The following is a 21,853-nucleotide window of genomic DNA, read 5'->3' on the forward strand; positions in this document are numbered from 1 at the left end:
CATGAAAGAAGATGACAGAATAAAAGAGGACAAAAAACAGATTGACGAGAAAATGTAAACTTCAAATAAAAGTATATATAACATGTTTCTAACCATATATAATGTGCTTAGGGTACTATTACACACACTGGCTCTCACTGTATATTGTACTTGGTGTGCCAGTAACCCCTGCCTCTCAAAGTCAAAGTAAACTTTATTGTCATCTCAACAGTATATGAATACAAAGTGTCACATTGGGTATCCCAAAACCCAATACAGATGCCAAGGTTCTGTTCACAGCAGAACCAAGGTTCTGTTCATAAGAATATTAAAGGCCGTCTTCCATTCGTCTCTCTCCCTCATCGGATTTAAATTACAAGCTCCCCTCAGATCAAGCTTAGAAAAATGTATGGCCTCCATAACTCTGTCAAAGAGATCGGAAATCAAGGGAAGGATGTAACCATTTTCAATCCTGATCTTATTCAGACCTCTATAATCAATACATGGCCTTAGGCCACCATTTTTCTCTACAAAAAAGAAGACAGCACCCACAGGTGAGGAGGAAGGCCTTATGAACCCCCTTTCAGATTTTCCTTAATATACTCCTCTATGGCCTTATATTCTGGTACATAAAAAGGGTATGTCCTACCCCTAGGGGGAGAGGAACCTGGAATTAAATAGCACAGTCCACTAAAGGTTGAAAAAGAGGAGAGCACTCATACGCAGATTAACCGCTTGTGATTATTTATTATTCATGCTGCTTTACACGACATGTTTCGGGCAGGTGTTGCCCTTTCTCAAGTGTCAAGGCTATCTTTGATCAGAACCCCCACTCTGAACTGACTGCGTAAGGCGTATTATTCCAGGACATCTCTACCACCCAGCTGCGGAATTCAGTACAATACTACTCGACCAACCGTTCACCCTGCCTGAGGTTACGGATTGCAGAATCAGCTGAAGCAGAACGATCAGGGTCGTCATAGATAATAGCCATGGCCTTAAAAAAGAGTCAAGAAAGATAGGCTGGATCTGAAGGGGATAAGCTAAAAGCCCATAAGTGGGGATCCCCTTGAAGTAAAATAGCAAAATTTACCCTAGACTCATTGCTGGGAAAGGAGCAGGGTAGGAAAGCAAAATTTAGTTTACACATCTCGTGAAAGGCGAAAAATTTACTACAGTCCCCAGTGAATTTTTTGGGGTACCAGATCTTGGGTTCCAATGCAGAGCTAGCCAGGCAAGTTGTAGTGGTCTGCTTTCCAGGACAGGTGCTGGGACAGAAGAAACAGGTTGTTGTTGTATAACATCCAACCTTACAGACAGTCTTTAAAGATATTGGACAATTTAAAACTGCTTAGCCTCTTGTTCCCAAAGACACTGGAGGAGACTTGCCAGGATTGTTTCAGTGGTAGTGAGAGAAGCAGCTGCTCTTCGGCATCCATGTTAGGCCCAATGTAATGTCACGTTTGGTATCCCAAAACCCAGAAGAGAAGCCAAGGTCTCGGTTGCAGCTCACACTTCCATCTATAACAGTCGCCTTTGGCTTCCGGAGGAGCCAGCCGCTACTCGGATGTTGCCCGGTCTTGAAGTGAGAGAACCAAGGCGAGAGTTTTGGGAACCATAACTTGTGACTGGAGGGATGGGTTAAGAGAGAATAAACTTCAGGAGCATTGGAGGATTGTACTTCCTGGTCAGACCTCCACCCAATCCTTACCCACGATTGTTGGCCAAGTTTTAACCCAAACCTGCAGGTCACCACGGTCAACCTGCACACTACCCCAGAGTGTCCTAAAAACATATTCTATTGCCCATGCCTGTGTCATTCTCCTGCCAGTGTTCTTTGATTGCTGTGACGTTGTAGGAGAATGAAGTGCTTTTAACTGCCAATGATGGACACTACGATACCAGCAAAAAAAAAGTCCAGAACTTTAAAAAAAAAAATTATTAAGCATTACACAAATACCAGAGCCGCTATTGTAACTGGCAGTTAGTGTCTCTTTTTTTGCACAAATTACATTGCAAATAAGTGCTGAAGGGAGCACTTTCTACATATATCCTATAATTTACTAGTGTTTACATGCACTTTGGCAAGAACACATTTTACATCATTCCTTTTCTTCCAGACTCTGTATAATCACTTTGGGAAGAGGGGATATTTTAGTTAATTCTCCAATATTTTAGAGTTCAGCAGAAAAAGAATATTGTAAAGCATATTCCAAAGGTGAGAGAATTAGCACTTCCCCACAATGTAATAACGCCTCCAGTTAGCTGAGAGGTAATATTCCCTTAAAATTTCAAGCTCCTAGAAAAATTAAAGCATTACAATAAGTCACTTTCTCCTGCATTTCAAATAACTTATTTCATCTCCTAGCATAGTTAAAAAGGCCACAGAAATGAAAATTTATTTTTTTTCCAGGCTGAACGGTCATGGTAGATTGTTCAGTAATAAGACATGGTACCATAAGGGCACTGGTAGGCAAGGAGATTAGTCAGCAGAGAAAAATCTTCGCTACCATGGGCGACTAATCTCCCACAAATGCCCCCTTGCGAGGCTTCTTTGGTGGCTTCGGGAAAAAAGAAGAGCCGCATACTAGATTTTGTTAAGTAAGGGTACTGACAAAAAAGGCGATTATTTGCCCAAATCTTCGCTGCTGCGGGCAACTAATATTCTGCAAATGCTTTCCCGATGGCAATAATGTAAATCACTAGTGGGAAAGCATTTGCAGGACATCAGGTAGCGAAGATTTATCACAGGCAAATAATCTCATCGTCTGTCTGTACCCTTAAAGGGATCCGGTCATCTGAAAACATGTTTTTTTCAAAACACATCAGTTAAAAGTGCTACCCCAGCAGAATTCTGCACTGAAATCCATTTCTCAAAAGAGCAAACAGATTTTTTTATATTCAATTTTGAAATCTGACATGGGGCTAGACATTTTGTCAATTTCCCAGCTGCCCCAGTCATGTGACTTGTGCCTGCACTTTAGGAGAGAAATGCTTTCTGGCAGGCTGCTGTTTTTCCTTCTCAATGTAACTGAATGTGTCTCAGTGGGACATGGGTTTTTACTATTGAGTGTTGTTCTTAGATCTACCAGGCAGCTGTTATCTTGTGTTAGGGAGCTGCTATCTGGTTACCTTCCCATTGTTCTTTTGTTTGGCTACTGGGGGGAAAAGGGGAGAGGGGTGATATCACTCTAACTTGCAGTACAACAGTAAAGAGTGATTGAAGTTTATCAGAGCACAAGTCACATGACTATATGTCTAGCCTCATGTGAGATTTCAAAATTGAATATAAAAAAATCTGTTTGCTCTTTTAAGAAATGGATTAGTGCAGAATTCTGCGGGAACAGCGCTATTAACTGATTCATTTTGAAAAAAAAATTTTTTCCCATGACAGTATCCCTTTAAACAAAATCTAATACAGATTTGAAGATAGAAACAAAGTGATTTTCAAATTCAAAATACACGTACTGAATCCTGTAAAGTGACATTTTCAAACCTGCCCAATGAAAATGTAGATGCTTCCGACTACTCTTTGCATACCTTCCAACTGTCCCATTTTTCACAGGACAGTCCCGATTTTGACAGCTCAACCAGCAGTCCTGGATTGTACTGAAATGTCCCGACTTTGTTTTTGATCTCCTGCACTGAACAGCCAAAAAAGATACAAAGTTTCTAAAACGTAATTGGCTTTTTGGCCCTGCCAGAATATGTGGCAGGTGCACTTATATACATTTGTAATAATTTAAGATAAGCAAAGACACAATTGTAACTATTTAAGATAAGCAGGGCTTTTGGGGAAACTGTGACTTGCAGATTAAATGGCAATTCACCTTCATTAGCAAAATTGTAATAACATAGAAACCACAGAAATGTTTTAAAATTTTCATAACCTGGCCACAAAAACGGGCATGGTCAAAAAAATGTGACCACACTCTGCACGGCAAATCTTTTTGTCCCTCTTTCTTTTTCTAAAATATTGGGAAATATGTCTTTGTACCCTTGGGATCATCAGGGTTGCCATCTGGCTGGTATTTTACCAGACTGGTTGTTAGAAATGATGACCAATACTAACGTTATTAATAGGCATAAGATAGAAAAATATAGAAAGGTCAGTGTTCTAAGTACAATAATTATAGGAAGTGGTGCCTAAAACACATTATACAAGCACTGCCAAAATAAGGTAATGCAGTCACAAAAAAATAATAATAAATGAAGAGAAGAACTCACAATTCACCCAGTCCAGGTGCACATAAATAAACCGCAAATCTCAGAAGTAAGAATCTTCAAAAATTACATATGCTAAATTAGTAAAAATAAAGCAACATTTATTTGGACATAAGAGACAATGCCCAACACGTTTCGTGCCTACTGGGGCACTTACTCATAGGCTGGGCATTGTCTAGGAGGGCTACTAGTTACTGGGGGTGCCTATCAACACCCAAATGTTTCTCCCATTCCCTCTCCTATACCAATAGTAAAACAAACATTACACACAACACACACTGTATATATATGTTTATCTGTGTATCTGACTTGCAATAATAGTTACAACTGTCTGGGTACTCAGATCCTGTGGGCATCATCCCAATTTCTTCAGCTAATATAAAGCTCACACTCAAAATATTCATTATTAGTTTTGACACCAATGTGTGTTTTTTTTAATCCCCTGGCCACCAATGTATTATTTTAATACTCTATAGGCCCCTGCCACCAATGTTTTTTTTTTAAAAAAATATTCTCTGGGGCCCCAATTTTTTTTTAACTTGTAAGAGTGGCCCTGACGCCAATGTTTTTTTTAAAAAAATATTCTCTGGGCCCCAATTTTTTTTCACTTGTAAGGGGGGCCTTGGCACCAAAGTTTTTTTTTAGTGCTTTTTTTAGCAATACTGTTTTGTGAATAAACTATTACTGAAAATTACCACTTTCGTTGGTGTCTGCTTGGAGGAGGTAAGTCCACTACTACCTCCTCTGAATTACCCATTGGGTTTTTAAGTGCTTTTAGCTAATTTTATCCTTTTTGGCGCCTCTGTTTTGTCTTACTACTATATCGAGTCCACCCCGAGTGGAGGGGTATCATCCCCTTTTTCTTCTTCTACAGAGAGCGACGTCTTATTCCTGAGTGGGGTCAGGATAATCTCCCCACCTGCCTATACAGTGGTTGCCTATCGGTAACCCTGGTTTGTGAGTATTAACTTGTTTACTCTACCATTACTCCCTGTAAAAACATATTACACTATTGGGGCTCTTGGTGTTCCTTTTTGTCTTCTTTTTAGTGCTGATGTCTGTGTGGTCTTCTTACTGTGGGGTGGGCGGGCCCCAAAAATGTTGTTGGGCGGGGCCCCAAAAATGTTGCATGCCCGTGATTTCTAATGGAGGCCCTGTATACTATATTTGTCTCTGTTATCTGACTTGCAATTATAACTACGTCTAGGTACTAAGACCCTGTGGGCATCACCCCAATTTCTTCAGAAAATATAAAGCTCACACTCAAAATGTTCATTATTAGTTTGGTCTCCTAATCAGCTGGTTTCCTATGGTAACACATAGAACTCTTAACTGTGGTGAGACTGATTTATGAATTCAAGGCACGTTACCCACAGAGATGGCAAAGTAGGAGCAGAAGAGCGCCTTTTATTGTGACAGGGAGTGCTATGCCTGTGTACTCGGCAGAGTGAGAGGTTTCAGTCAGAGAAGCTGGAAATTGAAGCCGCGCGACAGCTGGTGGTGGAGGTTTTTACTTCCATAGTAGGAAGACAGCGCACGTTTTATCTCCAGCTCAGGTGCCCCTCCCCCTTTGCTGGGAGCAAACCACTCACAAGAGGAGAAGGGGGGAATCCTACTCTCCTCTGCTAACAGCAAAAGCACCACCCAGTAAGTTTGCACCTTGCCACCGCTTGCTCTCCTGTATTTTCCTGCCTTTGCACTTCCTGCTGGAGCAGTTGCTTCATTGCGTTCTTCCTGTTGCCGAGCGCAGGATCTGGGAGAGGACTGGCTGTGGGAGCAGTCCCTGGATGTGTCAGTCTGTGATTTCCCGGAGTAGGAGGGGGAAAGGAATCAGCGTGCGCCCATAGACAACATGGAGTGAGAGAGAGGCTCAGGCAGCAACTCCAGTCCGTCCTGCACTCTCCATAGCGCTTCTCTGCCTTCATAGGGACACGGGAGGGGAAGTCTGTGCTGCTTATCGTTCATCTCAGGAGGAAAAGGAACTTACATGAGTCTCCAGAGGGATAGAGACATATAGGCAGGTAAGCGAGGCTCGTTCACAGTGTGAGGATTGTGTGAGGATTGCCTAAGCAATGCTTCCTTTTATTTTATCATGCACTGCCTGTTTAATTGCATCGGGTCATTTTCTGAAGGCCTCTTCTACTGCTGTTTTTGCTTGCCATCAAGGTGTTCAAAGGTATCGAAGTCCATCCCTTTGTCCCAGTCAATTCTTGGAAAACTTACAGAAAGATTGTTTGTAAAGCTGAGAGTTGTAGTTCAGACACACCTAGTGGGCAGGACGCTATTGGCATTTGCTGGCTTGTTTCCTCTGTCTTTTAACTGCTGTGATTGGGGACAATCCCACTCCTAGGCCCGTGTATCCCAGCCCTTCCCCAGTCTTCCTTCCTGAACTGGCCCTTAGGATAAGCAATATCCTCATTGCAGCTAGGACTGGCTCATAGAGGTGTGGTGCCTGGAGATCACAGAAACAAACTGCTGCTAACTATCCTACTCTGCTGTCACTTCTCATTAGCTAAGGATAAAGGCCTGAGCCTTGCAGTGATTCTGCTGAATGAATGCCAGCCATTAAAATGCAGCTAAAAGGAGACTGAAAGGTTAAATCTCTGGGGAGGGGTGTGATTGTAGAGTAAATAAAGTACCCCCTCTTGTAAAATATAAAGATATTAGTTACCAAGGAGTTGCATGACCATATAAAAACACAAGGCCGAGCTGACTTCTAATATCCTCATATTTTGCAACAAGGGGTACTTTATTTATTATAATACACAAGTTTCAATAAGTCATGTGACAGAAATGAAATCACTAAGCTCCGATTATAACATGACATCACTAAGAACCGTTTAGTGAATAAAGTACCCTCTCTTAAATTATAAGGATATTATTTATTATAAGGATATTTTAAGTTACCGAGGAGTTCTATGATAAAATGAGACTGACGGCCGAGTGTTTTTATACAACATGGAACGCCGAGGTAACTTCTAATATCCTCATATTTTCCAACAGGGGGCACTTTATTATAATACACAAGATTCAGTGAGTCATGAATGAAATGACATCAGAACTCACCGTTTATAACTGATGACATCAGTACTCCCCATTTATAAGGATATAATTTACAAGATATTAATGGCTTTTGTGTATTATATAGTGAATAAAGTACCCCCTCTTGTAGATTATAATGATATTATAAGTTACCGAGGAGTTTCATGACCATATAAAAGTACCAGGCTGAAAGCCGAGCTTCCACGCTGGCACCATTCCCGAACCCCAAAAAAGTTTATTAGTTAGTAGAATCCAGGAGTCCAAAATTTTTTATAAAGTAATAAAAAATCTTTATTTACATCTTGTATAAAAAAATAATAGCCTGACACGTTTCGTGTCCCCACAGGACACCTATGGGGACACGAAACGAGTATTCAGTTTACAAGGTCGGCGACCCTCTCTCCCAGAAAAAGGACACTACAATTTACATTTCAATATTAGAAAAACGGTGACATACTGAAAATAAAAAGTAATTTGGAAAAAGTCGTTATTTCTGCTGATCCATCTGAAAAAGACTAGTTGTTTGAAGGTGAACAACCCCTTTAAGTTTGGGTTTTCAGTCCACTGCACATGTGCGCCCTGTGTGCGAAGCAGGAAGATGGCCGCCCCATGGTGCTCATTTCATAATACCTCAGGTCAGTTCAGTTTTCTGCTAACAGGAGCTTCAGCTTATTTGCCATCCCCAGTGATTTAAAGGGTTCTTCACCCTTGAGTTAACTGTTAGTATTATGCAGAGAATGATCTGTCAAATCAGGCGATTTGCAATAGTTTCTTTTTTTATTTGGTTTTTGAGTTATCTTTTTATTCAGCCGCTCTCCAATTTGCAATTTCAGTAATCTGCTTGCTAGAGTCCAAATTCCCCTAGCAGTCATGCAATGATTTAAATAACAGACTGGAATATGAATAGGGCAGCACCTGAATAAATAAGATGCATTGAAAAGTTCCTTGGAACTGACCATTCTAGATAGCAAAATTAACTTAAAGGAGAACAACCCCTTTCATCTTTCCTCCGTTAAGGAAAATTACTTAAATGCTGAAGTTAAATTGTAAAGTACTGGGCAACAGTGCCTTATTAGTCCAGTGAGGGTTAAGCCTACTTCAGTGTAATTTACATTTAGGTAATTTACTGTTCCTGTGTGTCCCTGATTCTCTCTTTGAACTATAATCGCTAAACTAAAGGTGGCCATAGATGCAAAGATCCTATCGTACGAAGCGAGGATTTTCGGACCGTGTGTAGAGTCCCGACATATTTTGTGTCCGGCGGAGATTGGTCGTTTGGACAGGTTTGATTTTGTTCCGACCGCCCCGCTGGAGCCCATTGCACTCTCATCGTAATCTGATCATTCGGCCATAGGGCCGTACGCAGTAGCGTAACTACTGGGGGAGCAGGGGGTGAAATTGGGCCCGCACCCCCGCAGGGCCCCCCGGCAGTCATGCTGGCTGGAGTCGGCTGCAGCGCCGCATGGACGAGGGTGGGGGGCGGGTCCCGGCTGCACGGCCCACACCAGGGCCCGCCCCCACCTAGTTCCGTCACTGGCCGTACGTTCAGATTACCCCCGATATAGCCATGCCCGTTAGTGGCATATCTGGGAAAGATAGGCTCGTTTGGCGATGTCGCCAAACGAACAGATCTTTTCGTCTATGGCTATCTTAGTTGTAGTGGGGTAGGATTAATAGCTGCCGTATTCAGTGCTCAGATCTTGCTTGCTTTCACACATAAAGATTTGGAGCTCCCAAGGGAGCATTATAAACACTGCTTACAGTTTCAAGGTCTAATATATTTTACCCCCTTTTTTCTGCCTTGACAGTCCTTCTTATTTTGGCTGTGCCTAACATGACTTTGCTTATAGAGTCATCACGCTTTCCCACTGTGCCCTGTTATAATTAAACACTAGTGTAGGGCATTGGCTTTTGAGAGGTTTAAAGGCTTGTGTGTTTGGAGAGGAAATAAATCCCATAATCTTGCTTTTGACCCACTTCCACATGAATAGTCGCAGAGAAGGAAGAGGAAAGGAATTCATTCATAAATGCCACCCCCCTTCATGCTTACAAGTGAACTGCTGTCCTGTCTAGTGACAGCTGAGAACAACTGCTTTCAAAGAATCACTGGTCTCTTTCTTCTCACAGTTTGACTGAAGATGACAAAAAATAAATATTTATATGGGGTTTTCACTTGATTACGTTTTCAGTACACATTGATTTAGTGTGTGACCGGGTACTGTTGCCCACTTTCTAACTTATCCATGCAAATTAAAAAAAAAATATTCTACATCTGTAAAGAGTTGCTGCTATACAGCAACACAAACAGAGCAAAACTAAATGCTAACAGAATAAATCCAAATGATGAGGCTTGTTCTGGCAAATGACCGAGGGGCTGCTGTAAGATGCTGTAGACAGTCACCATTTATTGGGCTGGTCGGGAGTTGTTTTTGGGACTCTTGGTACTTAAAATGCCAGGGGCTATTTTGAAACCCAGTCCAGACCTGCAATTGATCTTTCGTATAGGTAGCTTTGTTGCAGTCACTAGCTGTCCCCCATTTATGTTGCAGTAGAATGAGTTGTAGCCCGTTGGGCAAAATAATGTTGACATCTTTGTAAAAAGCAATTGGATGGGGGCGTATCTTCTGCCTGAGATAAGTTTATTAACTTGCTTCATGGCTGGAGCACCCCTGCTATCAAAATTGGGCACAGATATGCTGATATTGCAAAGATTTGTACTGCACACATGCTTGCCCATAGCAACACAGGGGGTGATTCTTCTCATAAGCTACTTGGGATAAGCTACTCGAGTTACTGGGGCACCCCCCAAATGTTTCTTTCTCCCATTCCTTCTCCTTTAACAATAGCAACACAATTATCACACACTAGTCACACTATTAACCTATGTTTATCTTTACAACTGACTGTGCAATAATAGTCTTGCCTGTCTGGATACTGAGAGCCTTGTGGGTGAATATTTTATAAAGTTCTTGGAAAGCATGATCCCAAATTCTTCTGGGAAACTGAAAGCTGAAAATCTGGGTGTATTTTTATCAGTTGGTATCCCAAATCAGCTGGTTTCCAATGGTCACACATAGAAGTCTCATTAAGTGTGGTGAAACTATTCAAAGCAGCCACAGAGATGCAAAGGAAAAGACGGAGCAGAAAAGCAGCATTTATTGTAAAAGTATTTGCTATCCATGTGGCAGAGTGAGAGGTTTCAGCAGGAGATGGTGGAAATTGTAGCCATGTGACAGCTGGAGGTGGCCGCTCTCCACAGTAAGGAAGACAACACACATTTTATCTCCAGCTCAGGTGCCCCTCCTCCTCTTCCCATAGAGCTGGGAGCAAACCACTCACAAGAACAGGAGGAGGGGGATCGTACTCTGCTAACGGCAAAAGCACCACCCAGTAAGTTTGCACCTTGCCACCGCTTGCTCTCTTGTATTTTCCTGCCTTTGCACTTCCTGCTGGAGCAGTTGCTTCATCGTGACCTTCCTCTTGCCGAGCGCAGGATCTGGGAGTCGGGCTGGGAGAGGACTGGCTGTGGGAGCAGACCCTGGATGTGTCAGTCTGTGATTTCCCGGTGATTTCCTGGAGTAGGAGGGGGAAAGGGATCAGTTGCGCCCATATTCAACATGGAATGAGAGAGAGGCTTAGGCAGCAACTCCAGTCTGTCCTGCACTCTCTATAGCGCTTCTCTGCCTTCATAGGGACACGGGAGGGGAAGTCTGTGCTGCTGGCTGTTTAACGTTCATCTCAGGAGGAAAGGAACTTACATGAGTCTCCAGGATAGAGCTATATAGGCAGGTAAGGGAGTCTCGCTCTCAGTGTGGGGATTTGCCTTAAGGTATCTATAAGATGACACCATGAAAAGCAATATTTCCTTTATAAGGCACAGCCATACTGCTGGTGTATTTGCCAAGGGGTCAAGTCAGTTTCCTGGAGGCCTCTTCTGTTTTGCTTGCCGATCCAGGTGGTCAATGGTATAGAAGTCCTCCAGTTTAACCAGTCATTTCTTTTAAAACTACAACTTCCATAAAGATTGTTTGCAAAATTGTGAGTTGCAGTTCAGCCACAGCTAGTGGGCTGGACTCTACTGGCATTTGCTGACTTATTTCCTGTTAAATGCTGTGATTGGGGAAATCCCACTCCTAGGCCTGTGCATCCCAGCCCTTCCCCAGTCTTCCTTCCTGAACTGGCCCGTAGGATAAACAATATACTCCATATGGCTGGGGCTAGCTGATAGCAGAAGTTTGTTTCTATGATCTCCAGGCACAGGCATAACAGCAGCACCTCTAATTATCCTACTTTGTTGTCACTCATGAGTTGCTCTGGTGTCCTGTCACCATATGAGCCAGGTGTGTTACCAGGTTGCTACAAGACCTGGTCTATGTAATAAAAACCTGTGGCTTGCAGTGATTATGTGGAAGACCAGCCATTAAAATGCAGCTTAAAGTACAAGAAAAGTCAAATTGTGAGGGGTGTCAAATGTTAGGCACTCCCCAGTGATTTTATTCACTTACCTCATACCCCAGGCCAGAGCTTCTGTTAGCGGGAAAACTAAACCAGCCTGGGGTACTCCTGAGCAAGCACCATCTTCTTCTTTCTCTTCTTTGTTCTTCAATGGCCCTGGGCCAATGTGTGTACAGTAGTATGAGAAAACTGGATTTTCACATAAAGGTGGGCTTTTTACGCTACTGCACATGTGCACTTGGTTTGAAGCAGCAAGATGATTGATCCATGATGCTCGTTCAGTAGCACCTCAGGCCAGTTTAGTTTTCTGCTAACAGGGGCACCAGCTCAGGGTACTGGTGAGTTCCTGACATTTGCCAACTCCTATGAGTTAATCTTTCCTTCTCCTTTAAAAAACATTTTTAAAGTTATGTTTATAAAGTACTTGGCAGCATTGGTGACAGTCAAGACCACTTTAGGGTTACTTACATTTAGGTTGTTTACTTTACCTGTGTCCCCCATTCTCTATTTGAACTACAATCTCTAAAGGTGGCCATAGACACACCAATAATATTGTACAAAACAAATGTTTGTGCTATTTTCGATGCGTGTATGGTGGGAGACCAGCCGACATTGGCAGATGACTTGGATATCAGTTGATCGGGGTGGGCGGAAAATTTTGATCGGGCGCCTTTGAAGGCTTAAAAGGTTAAAGGGCTTCTGTGTTTGTAGAGGAAATAAATCCCATACTCTTGCTTTTGACCCACTTCCGCATAGTCGCAGAGAAGGAAGAGGAAATGTATTCATTCATAAATGCCACCCTTTTGTGCTTACAACTGAACTGCTGTCCTGTCTAGTGACACCTGACAACTGCTTTCAAAGAATCACTGGTCTCTTTCTTCTTGCAGTTTGATTGAAGATAACAAAATCAAAATATTTATATGGGTTTTTGTGTGCCCAGGTACTGTTGCCCCCTCGCATGCAAAACTATTGTACATCTGTAATGCAGATGTAAAGCTATACAGCAACACAAACAAAGCAAGACTAAATGCTAACACAATAAACGCAAATGATCTTTCATACAGGTAGCTTTGTTGCAGATGCTAATTTTGCCGAAAATTGGTTTCTTTGTTCTTAAAGGGGTGGTTCGCCTTTAGGATAAATTTTAGTATGTTCTAGAGTTGAAGCAACTTGTCAATTGGTCTTAATTATTATTTTTTTTTTTTTATAGTTTTTTAAATTATTTGCCTTTTTCTTTCTTCTGTTTTCAAAAGGGTGTCATGGACTCCATCTAACATCTAAAACAAATGTTCTGTAAGGCTACTAATTGTTGTTGCTACTTATTATTCCTCTTTCAATTCAGGCTCTCTCTTATTCAAATCAAGACATGGTTACTATGGGAATTTGTACCCTAGCAACCAGACTACTAAATATTGTAAATTGGACAGCTGCCAAATAAGTAAAAAAAAAAAAACACAAATAATAAAAAATGAAAACCAATTGCATGTTGTCACCATATCACTCTCTACATCAAATTAAAAGTAACTCAAAGCTAAACAGGTATGGAGACAGACCTTTTCAATCTCTGGTGTTCCCCCATTACACTAGAATGAATTGTAGCCCAATGCAAAATACTGTTGGAATCTTTGTTAAAAGACAGTTGGATAGGACATAACCCTCTGCTGGCAGGTCTTAACTGGGGGAGTAATGTCCGGACCACCTCTAAATCGCCCATTTATACTAAAATAACAGAACAGGTAATGGCACTTTTTAGCCCACATTTTGGTCTGGAAAGGGCTAGTACCTTTGGAATCACACATTTCTCATTCTTGTAGATGGGTTGAAGCACTACTGCTTCTGGACACTTTTCCACAGGATAAAACATATCAACGGAGAATGTGCTGAAGACTTGGTATAATAGTGCTACAGATATGTAAGGCAATGCTTCTGCTACTTTTCACATTCTGGGCCTCATGCATTCTGGTTTTGTTTATAATCCACCTCTCGTGGTGTCCTTTGTAAATTTCAACTTTCAAGCATTTAGGCCTGTAAAAACAAAACCTGGGCTGAAAAGTCCCAAAAGTACAATGCTGTTCTTAAACAGTGGTGCCCATAAAAAGTTCTTGTTGGCATCTGTTTGCTTAAAGCGATACTGACACACGTTCCTATAAAAATCATAGGAACGTGTTAGTATAAATTAAATGCTGCACCCATAATGGTTCCGAGAAAAGACCCCCTTCGAACCTGTGTGCTGCCGACCCGCTGACACTACTAACAGACCTTCTGGGTTGCTTCAGTGACACTGGACTGGGGGCGGTGTCATCCTTCCATAGGCTGAATTACTGTTTTCATTCGTAATCAGCCTATGGATCGATTTCGCCGCCCCCAGCCCAGCACTACTACTAAAACGGCTCAAAGCCTTTTAGCAGGGTCGGTGAATTCAGTAATGCGGGGGCTTTTGGGGCGAACAATTACTGGTGCAGCATTTACTTGATACTGACACGTTCGTATGATTTTTATAGGAACATGTCAGTATCGCTTTAAATTCTGTTACTGAGTATAAAATTCTTGCCAAACTTAATGTTTATGTGCAACTTTTGCTCTTACTGCCACTGAAATAGGTAAATCAATAGCCAGATAGCCACTGAAATAGCCTTCTGAGGGCAATGTAGTAAAGAGAGATGCTTACACATGTTCTCTCTCCTAACTTTCCTTGATGGAGGGAGGGCTAACAAAATACAGAGCATTGGCATGGATCACTTCCACTACTAATCCATGGCAAACTCTGGTTATAGGTTTGCTTGGGGCTGGAAAGTCTTGCAAGCTTTCCCATCTGTTCTAATAAGAAGTGTTCCACAACAACTTGCTGGCATACCAAAAAATGGAGTAAAATATATACTTCTACAATGTTTTCATGTTTTGGTGATGAAGATTGTCGTGATATTTCAGTGCAATTCGCTCAAAAAATGACTTTGTATGCATTTCTGGGTGATTATGCAATTTGAGTGTTTTGGCAAAGATATTTCTGGGTGATTATGCAATTTGAGTGTTTTGGCAAAGATATTCTCATTTGTAGCCACGACAAATCTCAGGCACCACCATGTGGTGTTACCCTAAAGGTTCCTGTACACAGGTGTTATAGGCATTGGAGTAGTTGTTAAAAAAGACATGTTTCCCAGTAGCAGTTCAGTTTGCTCTTGTTGCAAGGATGTCACATCCTTGATGGAATTAATTGGGCTGGATAGTTTTGTTTTAGTAGTAATGAAAGAGCATTTTTTTTAACACAAGGTTGACTTCTGTCACTGCTTATTTATTGGTCTTTTCTGCATTTGCTATTGTGTTGAGGATTAGTGCATGGATTACTTGAAGAAATTGCTTAGAAGTAGTATTTGGGACATACGTGAGTCCTGTATAAGGCTCTCTGGATGTCGCAAGAAGCCTTTCAGAAGTTGGTTGTTGCAGAATGATTTAGGTTATAATTATTTCAGCCTTTAGGATATGAATTGTAAACATCCATCTATTAAGAACAACAAAGTCTTGTACAATAAAGGAAGGAAATATTTGTTTCCAGATTAAATAGAGGTAGTTAGTATGGACTTTTGCTTTGGGGGCACAGACACAATGGTAAAATGAGAACAACATAATAAAGGTTTTAGAGAGTGATGCTTTCTCAGTGGCTGACACTCTACACCGTTTACTGCAAATGCTCTCTGTTCTTTTTAAAAGAATTCTTTAGAAAAAAAAATGACGCTATGCCCCATAGCCCTTTTCATTCTTTGAATGTTATGACATCAGATATTGTTACTTGCCTTGGGTTACTTGTCACTTAAATCAGTGCATGCTTTGTATCACTTATCTTCTAACTGAAACAAGAGTACTTCTTCTGTATAAAATTGTTCTAAAAATGTATGGCATAGCAGAGTAAGCATTCTTCTGTACAGGTACTGCATTTTTCCACTGTAATAATGCCATTATGAATGGCACGTTGTTTTGATTCTGACAATCATGAATCACATAACTCCATATGAGCAGATGATATCGAGAACATTTTTCACTGTGTGGCCAACATTATGCCATAATTTAGCAATTTAAGACCCAAACCAAATTCTGCAAATATAACGTTTGACGATTTCGGCTACTCTTATGTTTACGTGACTGTAGTAGTGAAATTAGACTGTAAGCTCCACGGGGCAAAACTTGTGTGAAGGATCAGACTTTCCTGTAAAGTTCTGTAAAGCTGAATAAATAATGGCTGATTATTTTTTTTAAAGGAAAACTATACCCCCAAAACAAATACTTAAGCATCAGATATCATATTCCTACCAAACTGAAACATATATTTCAGTAAATATTGCCCTTTTGCCTTGTGCCATTTTGTGATGGTATGTATACTCCCTCCAAGATCACCTGACCAGAAATACTACAGCTCTAACTAACAGGAGGAAGTGTGGAAGCAAAAGACAGAACTTCCTTAATTAGCCGATGTGACCTAACATGTTTGGTTTGTTTGTATGCAGCATAAATCAACTAATCTCCCTTAAATGCCTTCCCGCCGGTGATTTGCATTCTTGCATGGCATACACGACGCTTCGGTTTTCCGAACTTCGTGGAAAATTTGTGAGTAAGGCTACTTTATTGGCATCCTAACAGTTCCCACTTATACAGTATGAATAAATATAGATGGTAATTAAACTCAATCCTGCATGTACAGAGAGGTAACGCTTGGTAATTCATCCATTTCTGAAAAATATATTTGTCAGTGTCATCCATTTTGGATTGTCAAATCACACATGATTCCAAATTTCCAGGTGAGAAAATGACCAGGAAATTGTTCACTTTGTGGCCACGATTTAGCATTAACGTTAGTAAAGATGTTTGGATTCTGTGGTTTCTTTTAAATCCCACATTTTTATCTTTAGACCAACTATTTGTGCACATTTATTATTCACATTCCCTTGAGCAATGGAATTCCATTTCCTTCTACTTGGGTGTGGAATTCCTGATTATCTTCCTGCTTTGAAACTCCTTATTTACTCTGCCTAACATGCTAAAACAATAAAGCGCTGCATTCCATAAGACTAAGGCGCAAAGGAATATTTTCTGCCAAAACATGACTGTGTATGTGCTGGTTTTGTCCTGCCTGCCACTAGAGACAACACTGTGGTTACACCTTGTTTGTGCTTTTGTTTCCAACCAGATTTTGTTTTTCCTGTAATGGGCTGCCTATTCTTTTTTTTTTTTTTTTTTTTTAATGGAATTTTTTGTAGTATGATTTTTTTTTTTTATTCCTTTTCTCATTATAAAGTGGGTAACGAAATAATAGAATTAGTGTTAGGTTTGTTTACAACCAGATTTTGTTTTTCCTGTAATGGGTTGCCTATTCTTCTTCTTTTTTTTTTCTTTTTTTTAATGGAATTTTTTGTAGTATGATTTTTGTTTTTGTTTTCCTTTTCTCATTATAAAGTGGGTAACGAAATAATAGAATTAGTGTTAGGACTTTAATTCTGTTTGAGTTTACTCATACAAATTAACCTGGCCATACATGTGCAGATTTAGTCAGCGCTCAAATTCAGACTGTAATTCCCTGTATTCACACCTGTAACACCTCTATTGTTCACACTCCTAAAAGCCCTTCACATCTCAGACTGAAAGTGCCATACTCTGTCTGCCATGTGCTCCCATCTGTGTGTGCCATACTCTGCCTGCCCTTCGCAACCTATGGGACGTGAGGTTGGTAGGGTTTGTTTTCGGGATTTGTAAGCATTTGGCAATTGTTGTTAGTAGTCCTTAGTTGTTTAATAATGTACTGGTGGGTGATGTATTATCCACGGGGGGGGGGGGAGGCATATGGATTTAAGGGTATGTTTTAATATGACTTAAATTTCTCACATATGAGTGATATTCCTGCAGCAAGCACCAACCATATCCCTACAGTGAGCACCAACCATTTGGTTTTTTGGTGTGCTACCACCATTACTGTGGATATGGTGTTAAAAGTTCATGGTTGTAACATGGATGTGGTTTAAAGTAGCTGTGGTTTAAAAGGGGAAGTGGTCAAAACTGTCTTCCATTATTAGCCCTCGGTACCACAGAAGTTGGTTGGCGCAATCTAAATGATTAACCCATTCATGGTAAACGATATACAGTTAGGTTCATAAATCTTTTGGACAGAGACAGAGAACTTTTTTTTTTTTTTATAATTTTGGTTCTGTACATTGCCACAATGAATTTTAAATGAAACAACTTGCCCACACCTGCCCATGAAATAGCCTTTGAGCCAATTGCCCAATTACTTTTGAGCCCCTGAAATGAAGTTATTGTGTTGAAAAAAGGCTTTAGTTCCTCATATTTTTATGCAATCTTCTTGTTCAACCCACTGAATTAAAGCTGAAAGTCTGCAGTTCAACTGCATCTGAGTTGTTTCATTTAAAATTCATTGTGGTAATGTACAGAACCAAAATTAGAAAAACAGTCGTCTCTGTCCAAAGATTTATGGACCTAACTGTAAAGTATGAGAAGACTTTTTGGTTGTATATTTGTTGTGTAGGCTGCAAGATCTCACATATAACCTGATGGCTGGCTGTTTGTTTACTTTTGAAAAAGGTGAAAAAGGGATGTGCAATGAACAATCATTTAACAATAATCATATGACTGTACCAACCACCTGTCTTGACTGCTGGGACTTTTTTTGTCAGAACAATACATTTATTTTCATCCCATCAATGTAACTATAAGTAGATATTTTTATTGGATCGTGCTAAAATTGGACGTTTTGCACAATTAAATGTGCCACCTGATTTTTACTTGTACCTTCTCACTCTTCTGTAATTCCTCTCCATCCTATTAACAACTCATTACATTTTCCTAATTACCGACTTTTTATCCGGGTTGACTTAAGCTCAATGTTTGTTTTAAAATTAAGCTGTTTTCTTTGTGTTCTCTTGTTTCTAGCTTTTGGCGTAATGTACTTGCTTGCATACATATAGGGGCTTATTTATCAAAAATAGAGTTGGAGAACGACATGGACAAAATAAAGTATTTTCTGAAACCTTGAATAGTCTGCATTTTTTTAAAACTTGAAAAGTCACCAGAAAAAAACCTGGCAAGTAAAAGCTGCCGAGGTTGTATAGAAGTCAGTGGGAATATTTTCTAAAAACTTAATTTATTTTCTAAGTTCATTGAAATATTCAAGATTTTTAGCAAATGGTTGCACTGTTAAATACATGTTGTTCTAATCTCACCTAAGCACATAATCTAATTTATTGCATTTCATTCTGCCTTAACCTATCAAACCTGTATTTTAGTACAGTTACATTAAAAGGAAACATGCCGCATCTAGTATTATTTTTCATTTACATAATCAAGGGACCTCACTGGAATCAAGTAAAAATATACAATAAGCTGTCAAACTATTTTCAGTTCTCCACTTAGGAGCGATTTTCTTCCTTCCATTGCTTTCCTTTACATTGATACTTGACATTATTACATGATTGTTACAACTTGGTGCTTCTATATGTCCCAAAAAAGCAAATACAAACCATTGAAAAGAAAAGGTAGCATTTGTTATGCATTAGCCATGCATTCAGAGTGTATTAACTTTCATAAAGGCATTTTTGATTTACATGCACATACTTGAAATAGTGAGCTTTGAAGCATTCCGCATACATTTCAGTAGAAGCACATTCAGCCAACCTTGTACAAAGACCCTTAAAATGTATTTTCATGTTTTAGACACTACTCTATGTAGGGTTGCCACCTGGCCACTATTTTACCAGCCTGGCAGGTTGAAATGATGCCAGTGTTATTAGTAGGGTAAAAATATAGGAAGGCCAGTATTTATTTTTTTTTTTTCTTAGAACCTTGCTCATTCATCTTGTAGTGTGCACCCACTTTGCATTCTTCCTCTCTATTGTTACTAACCTTGGTGCCTATATATTGCCCTTTAAGCAGAACAGGGAATTCTGAGCAGTTCTTTGTTTATTACAAGAATACACCTTTTCTGCTTGCTGCTTCTCCATTAAATTGAACAAAGATAACAGTGAGTCATTGTTTGATTGCATCTAAGCCTCCATTCTGCTCTGCTCTTGCACAACTGCATTTTGTCATAGTAATAACCTGAAAGAAGGTCAAAATCGAACCAAGGAAATTTTTTTTTCCATTTTTTTTTCTCAGTTCAGTAAATCTTAAATTATGACCAAGTTAGTTATATTTTAAAACTTCACTTATTATTCTGAAGCAGCATATAATGAGAGCTGTCATTGGGGAGGGGGGCAAGGATTGCAACCCTGGATGCAGTCTCCCTTAAAACAAAATATCCTGCTATAAAATATATTCAAATTGGTATCCTAACCAGGGAAGTATGAAAGTTATTTGATCAGAATACATAAAGGGAAGCTTTGTTTGTAGTTTACTGTTGCAAACCAGAACCATTGTCTGTTAATTAATTGCCTAGTTTACTGCAGGGCCTGAGTGATTTCCAAGAGATTATTAATAATATTATTATCATCTAAAGGAATCCTTTCATTCGTGTTTGAATGGGGCACATTCACACGAGGAGTATTGTTTGATTCTCCCCGTCTACATTTTGAAGGCAGACGGAGAGAAGTGGCTCCACTGCAACTACTTGGAGCAGTGACTGTGCTGAAAATTAAATTGCGAAAACATACATTCTCTGGCCAATCTCCACTCTGTGTAGCTGCAATAAGGCCAACGCTGGTTAGTGCTGGAAAATATTTAAAAAACAGGACTGGAAAATGACATCCCGATACTTCAGAACTTTATGGATAATGGGTTTCCAGATGATTGCATTCCAGGCACAGTGATCCACATAATGTAAAGCCTCCTTATCTGCTAAACCTAGTCGGAAGCATTCCAGAAAAAAGATCTATGGTAAAGGGCAAACTCGTATCTTTAACTTTTCAAACTGCATTTATTTAGTGATAAGTATAAGTTCCTTCATGTAAGAGCACCTTGCCATTTAGTTTAGTATTCTTTCAGTAGATTCAGAAATGCTGTTTATGCAAACATAGTTAGATGAAATAAATATTAATATATGTCTAATGCCAGTTGTTTGCTCTACATTTGTGGTTGTGTTTGCCGTCCTTGAGACCATTCCCCCAAGACTGTGAGACAGGATAAAATGTTTTTACGAGACTTGCGTTCTAGGCAGCATTCCAATAGACTGCCGCCTAAGGCTTCCAGGATATTGGGTTCACCTTCATACCAATAGTTTGTGAGGACACTTTTTTTTTTTTTTGCTTTTTTTTTTTTTTTGCTTTCTTGGAGAGCGAAGATGATTTCTCAAAAGCATTATTTAGTTAAATGTGGAAATATTTTAACATGCAGGTATCCAACCTGTCCCTGGGAATCAGTCCACTGTGTTAAATGGATGTTAACTCTAAAATATAATGTTTTTGTAGTCATCTGCAATTTAACCATGTTTGCATTTAGTCTTACCATCAATGCTCTCTGCTGATGTGGTTTCAGTGGGTAAATCAAGAAGTTGCCAAGACCGGTAACCTTGGGAGCACGTGGGCTGGGACAGTTTTTGGTTACTAACTACTGGGCTATAAGCATGAAATAAGAAATCAAAGGGAAGCAAGAGAATATTTTTATGAACGGATAACACTGCAGTTTTGTTTTGGAGCAGATATAGTGGGTGGCTTGATTGGCAATGGACAAAAGACTAGTAAAAAAAATCAAAATAGTGACTGTTTCCTTTTATGTTCTTTTCTAGCATTTAGGTTAAAAAAAAAATAGTAAGAAAAATTTTACAATGTCTTGAAGTGACAATAAATTGTCAGTCTAATATTATTTTCAAGAATATCTCAAACTGCCAAAATCTGGTTTCCATAACTACCTTACATCGCCAGCTGCTGTTTAAAAAGGTATGTTTGGCATTCTGTGTTGTTGGTAATGTTTTATTGTCAGAGATTTTCGCTTCCCCAGTATAGCAAAATGACAACTGACCTTTCAATGTTTTCTTTTTCTTTTTATTAAATGCCCATTATTTTCACATATTACTTTCTGCAGTTGGGGGGTATTGCATTTTTCACATTTTCCTGCAAGTAAAATGTTTTATATGCAGCGACCCAACAATGGAAAAGCATTTTCTCCCACGCTAGCACATATTTACACCAGGTAACAAATATTACCATGTGCCATTACTCTTATA

At 39.9% G+C, this 21,853-nt stretch overlaps 1 protein-coding gene across 1 annotated transcript in view; it reads left to right on the top strand.

The window, feature by feature from the left end:
- Positions 1-6,178: 6,178 nt before the first annotated feature.
- Positions 6,179-21,853, top strand: part of yes1.L (YES proto-oncogene 1, Src family tyrosine kinase L homeolog) — a gene marked incomplete at its 5' end in the record, with an annotated part of 50,372 nt that continues 34,697 nt past the window's right edge. Inside the window, 1 exon segment of the mRNA NM_001086469.1 lies at positions 6,179-6,224.

Source organism: Xenopus laevis, chromosome 6L, assembly GCF_017654675.1.
Source record: "Xenopus laevis strain J_2021 chromosome 6L, Xenopus_laevis_v10.1, whole genome shotgun sequence".
Classification (NCBI taxonomy): Eukaryota; Metazoa; Chordata; class Amphibia; order Anura; family Pipidae; genus Xenopus; species Xenopus laevis.